At 46.5% G+C, this 7,703-nt stretch overlaps 1 pseudogene; it reads right to left on the bottom strand.

Annotated features, from left to right (window-relative positions):
* Nucleotides 1-252: 252 nt before the first annotated feature.
* LOC126535774 (receptor expression-enhancing protein 5 pseudogene) lies at nt 253-1,342 on the bottom strand (annotated as a pseudogene).
* Between the last annotated feature and the right edge of the window lie 6,361 nt (nt 1,343-7,703).

The raw sequence follows: 7,703 nt of genomic DNA, 5'->3' as shown, positions 1-7,703 counted from the left end.
GATATCGGGACAGGCCTACCAAGTCAGCACCACTGATTAGTTTCGAGGATCGGCCCAGCTCGGATTACACAGGATCCAAGATCGTTGCGGTTGATTCGGCTAGACAGTCATCCGCGCAAAGTGCAAGGAAGAGCCAAACAATGCTCCACTTTATTAAGCTACGAACTGATTGGCCAATCAACGCCCAGATATTCTATTAAGACATAAGCTCGAGTATTTTGAAGCGATGCAACAAAAAGTGAATCTCGGAGCTATACCGGAAGAAACACATAGGATGCATGGTTTATTCTGCCATGATTAAAGTATTCTCTCCAAAACGGAGAATTTGGTTCACTCGGAAAATGACAAACGCACAGCAACAAATCGGAGTCATGTAAACAGACTCTTAGGATACGGTGACCAACTTCACGCTTTAAACACAAGCAGCCACGCGGTAAAGTTTGTCCATGTCTTGATACGTTGTTTTATAGCAGCCTCGCAACTTCTTTTGCAGACATTCCAACTTGTACTTTGATCTGAACCGGACTGCCGTCGAGAAGATGAGCCGTTCCTGCCTCATCTGTTCACATAACCACGCATCCTGCTGAAGATAAGACGTGTACGACAATCAGCACGACGCTTCCAAGAGCCTTAAGCACCCAACCATCACAACCGCGTTTGAACGTCGCTTAAACGTATCACTGCTGCTTGCCGGCAAACGAATCCTTCAATGCACTGTCGAAGGCAGAGGACGCTTTAGCGGCCATCTTTGCGTATGCGCTGTCGATCTGCCCACTGCTCTTGAGGAAGTACGGGCGAATCAGGCTGTTGTAGATGCGCGCCGAGCCGTTGAAGCGCGCAGGCAGGAAGCAGTACACGAGGAAGACTACCTTGACGAGCCAGTAAAAGGGGAAGAAGCGTAGGATGCCGTCCGCGAAGAAGTCCAGAATGGAGAAGCAGGCGTACACGACCCAGTAGGTGAGCCAGCGGGTGTCGTCGTTTCTGTCCGCCGACTCGATGGCTCGCGTGGACGCGTACGCTGGGTATACGAGGCCCACGATGTTGCAGAGCAGCTCGGCGAAGTAGCCGAAGATGAGATAAAGCGCCGAGAAGGCTCCCAGGCCCAGCATGAAGTAGGCGCGCTGAATGCCCGTCTTCTCCTGGGCGAAGTCGAATACTTGCTGGATGCGCTCGGGCAGGGCCGCCACTACAGCCTCAGCCTTCTGACAGGCACTCTTTAGCACGGCGGACATGTTGTCGTTCGCGGTGGGCGACTCCCGTTCGAGCGAACACGGTGCGTCCTTTCGGCTGCGATGGGCGAGGAAATGTACCCGAGTCCGCTTCGTATCCGGGGCGGCGGATTTATCTCTGCGCGTGCTCAGATAGGGAGCGACAAGTATAGGTGGCCTTCCTGATTAGAATTTTTACCCGCTTATCTCTTGTCCCCCGGACCCAAGTACACGTACCGCACTTGAAAGGCGCGACTATACGCCTCCTTTCTCGTCGTCGGTGTGGCCGAGTTCATTAACCGCGACACATTGTTCGTCATGCCGCTTACACTGCAGTGTGGTGGGAACTGCGGCATACAGTTCCATAAAATGGAATCGGTATAAGGTGCCATGATTTGACCACGTACGTTAACCTGTGCGCAATCTCGAGTGGGCTTTCAGCCACCTAGCTCGCTTACGGCGCATTGGGAAATGCGTAGTAACTTCGACGGGATTTTGGGCAGCCACGCAGTGAAGTACGTATAGTAATAAGAATGGGGCGTCTAGATCAGAATTGTCCTCGAGGTTTTATTTATCAATATTCATGCTCACTTTTGGGAAGCTTCGTAGCCGCATTAAGCCGGATGCAATGTTGATTTATTTTCATTTTTACGCACTTGCAGTATCGACCAACTTTCAATAAATTGGTGGTGATGTGTAGTTGTCAGGGTGTGTTGCATTACATACAGCGGCAGGTAATGTCTATAGCAATGGCGAAGATGTCGAGGCTCGCTGGAAGTAATTACGTTTTATCTATTGATACAGCTCATATTGCCACCTCGAGGTAACGCATGTGCCATGACGTAATATTGACGCATTGGGTCATACGAGCTTGAGCTTACTGACAAGTTACTGACACGTGCGCGCGTGCGTGCTTGCGTCTGCTTAATTACCCTCGGCTGTACGGTCGGTGATTATAGAGCGGGTAAAACTTTTAATTTTAAATATAAACTGAACTTCAGCTCTCTATTATCTTGCGTTGCCAGGAACACCAATCTACACTCTTTAAAACTGATGGTAGCGCTAAAAAGGACGGACACACAATGAAAAGACGACACGACGACGAGGAAACGCTGTGTCGTCTTTTCATTGTGTGTCCGTCCTTTTTAGCGCTACCATCAGTTTTAAAGAATGCATCACCAACTAGCCCAGCACCAAGTTTTATTGGACCAATCTACACGGCGTCTCTGAGCGTTGATGACGGCTTCTATTACTTGAAACCACACGCAGGCAGGGTGAGAAATTTTTGGCTATAAGGTAGTTGACTGTGGGGTCGGGCCGATGAGTTGGGAGAAAATATAGATTCATGAACGTAACGCCCTTAACGCGATATCGTTCTTGCGCCTAAATATCCTTGCTGTCATAACGGACGCGAATTTCAGACGTAAGCGTGCGATTGGAAAAGAGCAGTACAGACTCGACGTCACGTTACGTCAACGCTGGATGGTTTAGTGCGTCGAATGCTTGCGCCGCGATTCCGACATATAAGTGTATTTGTAGCCTAAGCCAAAGCAGCCATCCAATGTGGCAATCCTAACGAACAACTTATTGCTTTCCTCGTCGCCGGGCCGCGGAAGGAGAAGCGTTATTTTTGGATGGCGTCAGCAAGGTGGCAAGAATGCTGCACAGAGACAACGAACGAGACTTCGACCAGCCAAACAATCTGGCAGATGTCGCTACGTGCTATCAGTAATGAAATGCTGCCGCGGCAAAGCGAAACGAAAGACATCTCACTGTTATCACTTTTTTTCTTTCTTTTTTCCTGTTCGGGCGATCATTCCGCTTCCGCCTGAGCTTGTCCTCGTCTCAAGCAGCAGCACTCAGCAGTATATACATTGATCAAATATGTCGTAAATTAACGTGCCGCTTTTTTTATTTGATTGCCGCCTCCGTGAAGACCAGTGAACGAAATGCGCACAGTGAGTGAAGCCTGACCGTGTTTGGCCGTGCGATGGATCTTATCGAATTCTTGGAGTATCATGGACAGGGATACAGAGCGGCGTGCTCTCTTCCCTTTTGTTTTTATTGTGGTTGGCGTATTCGAAGTCGGGATGGAGGCTTGGGGTTGGCTGGCTGCCGCATCTCCGACGAGCGTGTTTGGTAGCGCCGAGGCCTTCTCCCCAAGCGTGTATACGACCTCCTTCAAGCACGCCTCAGCCCGGCCGGTTGGCTAACCGGGCGGCGAGTGGTAAAAGCATCAGCAGGAGCCCAGCGATGGCAGAAGAGTGTTCCGAGAAATAGGCTCTTCCGCAATATCTCGCTCCAGTGAATGAAATAGCCTGTCTCGCGTAATGTCGGCCAGCGATGCCCTCTGCTTCCTAGTTCGTGTGTTTCTTTCCTTCAGTCTTGTTGGGCCGCCGAGATATCTAGGCTCCTGCGCAGATTTTGTGCCTGTATATATTTACTGTACTTAACCTCCTATACAGGCCGTATCTTTGCCGAACAGCATGTTCTCGTCGGGATTCTTAGTGACATGCTACTTTTAGAAGTCTGTTGACGACGGGAGCGATCACTGGTATAGAGACTTGAATGCACAGCGTGGGATCACAAACTCGGGAGGCATTCAGGGCGTATGGTTTGATTAAAGATTGGCTTCCGTTCTAGAACACGTGCGCAGACATTAGAACGTGGACGTGGATGATGATGACGAAAACATCTTTATTGACGGGAAAAGAAAAATTGGGAAGGGTCCCCTAGTTATGGGTTCCTATGGCATCTTCAGCGATGGCCCGTGCCCGTCGGATCAGTGCCCGGCTCACCCAAAAGGCGCCGTCGCGAAGGACGCCTTTCCACTGCTCTGGGGCGCGGGATGTCCGAAAAATGCGGGAGAAGAGAGGGAAGCAGCTAGCGGGAAAAAAAAATTACAGCAGATGGTCTATAATCATTCCTTCACATCAGAAGCTTCTAGTACATTGATTCAATAGTCCCAACATACTTGCTCGAAATTGCAGCGCCGGTGGCATTTAAGGTATCTTGAATTAAGGTGAGCGGGGCGCGGCAACTGCTTTTGCCCTATTGACGCGAAGAAACGCTGGTTTGCACTTGGGTCATTGTGAAACAGGGTGAAGTATAGAGAACAAGACATGCAGTGGATTTCGGGGGTAAAATGAAGGACCCGTGAAGAGTTGAAACGGAAAGCAGCGGGTCGTAGAAGAATAAGAACATTTGTCTGGTGATGCTTGGTAAATGCACCCGCCTCTGTGAAAAACTGCAGCGCGTTATGGACTAATGGAGCGTCGCGAACATGCCGTGTTCTTCCTATCAGTCTGAAATTGCGGGGGCGGTGAGTGGGAAGACAGAACTGGAGGGGAATGAAACGATCGTGCATTGCTGTTGTATGAAACCGTTTCGTATATATCTCTGAGTTTGTTTACTCCAAACCGGTTATAAAAGTGTCGAATGGGGGTAATTTCTTCACAAAGGAAAAAAGAAAGTAAGCGCTATGACTTTGTTTTCGCTAGCGGTAAAGATAATTTGACTTGTACGCCGTGATCGACGACGTCACGGTAAGTCGATGGAAGCTGTCTTTATAGTTCCCCCTTTATTACACATATATACATTGCTCGCATTGGGTGTAATGTTACGGTGCTGAGCTACATTATAAATTTCAATATGATGTGAAAACAAACTACTGTGATGCTTGCCAAACAGGCACAACGAATTCTACTACCCAGGCTTCAAAAGATAACTGAGTTCCCATTTCCCAAGTTTACGTTACTACAGGCGACAACTTTTTCTATTTATTCATTTATTTATTTATTTATTTATTACAGAACCCACAGCGCCAGTGTGGCATTACAGTGGGGGGGGAGGGGTCAAATAGTATATACAACAAACAGTACAAGTCATCATCATCATCATCATCAGCCTAGTTACGCCCACTGCAGGGCAAAGGCCGCTCCCATACTTCTCCAACTACCCCGGTCATGTACTAATTGTGGCCATGTTGTCCCTGCAAACGTCTTAATGTCATCCGCCCACCTAACTTTCTGCCGCCCCCTACTACGCTTCCCTTCCCTTGGAATCCAGTCCGTAACCCTTAATGACCATCTGTTATCTTCCCTCCTCATTACATGTCCGGCCCATGCCCATTTCTTTTTCTTGATTTTAACTAAGATGTCATTTACCCGCGTTTGTTCCCTCACCCAATCTGCTCTTTTCTTATCCCTTAACGTTACACCTATCATTCTTCTTTCCATAGCTCGTCGCGTCGTCCTCAATTTCAGCAGAACCCTTTTCGTAAGCCTCCAGGCTTCTGCCCCGTAGGTGAGTACTGGTAAGACACAGCTGTTATACACTTTCCTCTTGAGGGATAGCGGCAACCTGCTGTTCATGATTTGAGAATGCCTGCCAAACGCACCCCAGCCCATTCTTATTCTTCTGGTTATTTCAGTCTCATGATCCGGGTCCGTGGTCACTACCTGCCCTAAGTAGATGTATTCCCTTACCACTTCCAGTGCCTCGCTACCTATCGTAAACTGCTGTTCTCTTCCGAGACTGTAAAACATTACTTCAATTTTCTGTAGATTAATTTTCAGACCCACGCTTCTGCTTTGCCTCTCCAGGTCAGTGAGCATGCATTGCAATTGGTCTCCTGAGTTACTAAGCAAGGCAATATCATCAGCGAATCGCAAGTTGCTAAGGTATTCTCCATCAACTTTTATCCCCAATTCTTCTCACTCCAGGTCACTGAATAGCTCCTGTAAATATGCTGTGAATAGCATTGGAGATATCGTATCTCCCTGTCTGACGCCTTTCTTTATTGGGATTTTGTTGCTTTCTTTGTGGAGGATTACGGTGGCTGTGGAACCGCTATAGATATCTTCCAGTATCTTTACATATGGCTCATCTACACCCTGATTCCGTAGTGCCTTCATGACTGCTGAGGTTTCGACTGAATCAAATGCTTTTTCGTAATCAATGAAGGCTATATATAATGGTTGGTTATATTCCGCACATCTCTCTATCACCTGATTGATAGTGTGAATATGGTCTATTGTTGAGTAGCCTTTACAGAATCCTGCCTGGTCCTTTGGTTGACAGAAGTCTAAGGTATTCCTGATTCTATTTGCGATTACCTTAGTAAATACTTTGTAGGCAACGGACAGTAAGCTGATCCGTCTATAATTTTTCATGTCTTTGGCGTCCCCTTTCTTATGGATTAGGATTATGTTAGCGTTCTTCCAAGATTCCGGTACGTTCGAGGTCATGAGGCATTGTGTATATAGGGTGGCCAATCTTTCTAGGACAGTGTTCCCACCATCCTTCAACAAATCTGCTGTTACCTGATCCTCCCCAGTTACCTTCCCCCTTTGCATAGCTCCCAAGGCGTTCTTTACCTCTTCCGGTGATACTTGTGGGATTTCAAGTTCCTCTAGCCTATTCTCTCTCACCTTATCGTCGTGGGTGTTACTGGTACTGTATAAATCTCTATAAAACTCTTCAGCCACTTGAACTATCTCATCCATATTAGTAACGATATTGCCGGCTTTGTCTCTTAACGCAGACATCTGATTCTTGCCTATTCCTAGTTTCTTCTTCACTCATTCCTAGTTTCTTCTTCACAAGTGATTTCATAATAAATTCAACATAATTTACGGCACAACATATGCATCCTGAGAAACGCAACTTCAGTCATTAACAGCATATGTTATATTACTGAAGAAAACGAAAGATACATCCTTAGACAGTATTGATCCTGAGAGCACAACTTCATTCATCAAAAGAACATGTGATAACAAGGAAGAAAAAAATGCATCATTAGACATAATTGTCACAGAGTCCTGCGGTAACCGGTTCCAGTTCAAAATCGTCCTGTGGAAAAAGGACATTCTTAGCATTTCGGTTTTGCATTTTATTTCTCTTACCTCATTCACATGATCTAGACGCAAAGATACATAATCGGGCTTAAATATGTACTTATCGCGTTCAATACCAGTTCTAGAATGAAATATGTTATGAAAGAACTTTAACCTGAGTGATTTTTTTCGTTCCTCTAATAGTTCGCAGCCAAGTTTCTCTTTCGCACGTGATACGCTGAAATGCCTAGAGTAATTGCGGAACACAAAACGAGCCGCAAAATTTTGCACTCTTTCTAACTTTTGTATATCAACCTTTAGCCAAGGGTCCCATACAGTACAAGCATAATCGAGGACAGATCTAACATTCGTAATATACAGGAGTTGCTTAGTTTCCGAAGGAAAATGTTTTGCATTTCGTCGCAAGAAACCTAGTAATCTACACACCTTGGCTGAAACATATTCAATATGACGGTGCCATGACAGATTGGAGGTAAAAAAAGCACCTAAATATTTGAACTCGCATACAGATGACAGCTGTTGAGTGCCTATATTGTATTTCAATTGATGAGGAGTACGTTTTCTTGTAAAAGACAGGTGAACAGTTTTCTGAAAATTTATACGCATGCCCCAGCTTTTGCTCCATCCAGTAACCTTG

The sequence above is a fragment of the Dermacentor andersoni genome, chromosome 4, assembly GCF_023375885.2.
Source record: "Dermacentor andersoni chromosome 4, qqDerAnde1_hic_scaffold, whole genome shotgun sequence".
Classification (NCBI taxonomy): domain Eukaryota; kingdom Metazoa; phylum Arthropoda; class Arachnida; order Ixodida; family Ixodidae; genus Dermacentor; species Dermacentor andersoni.
This window is presented reverse-complemented; position numbering and strand designations above follow the sequence as displayed.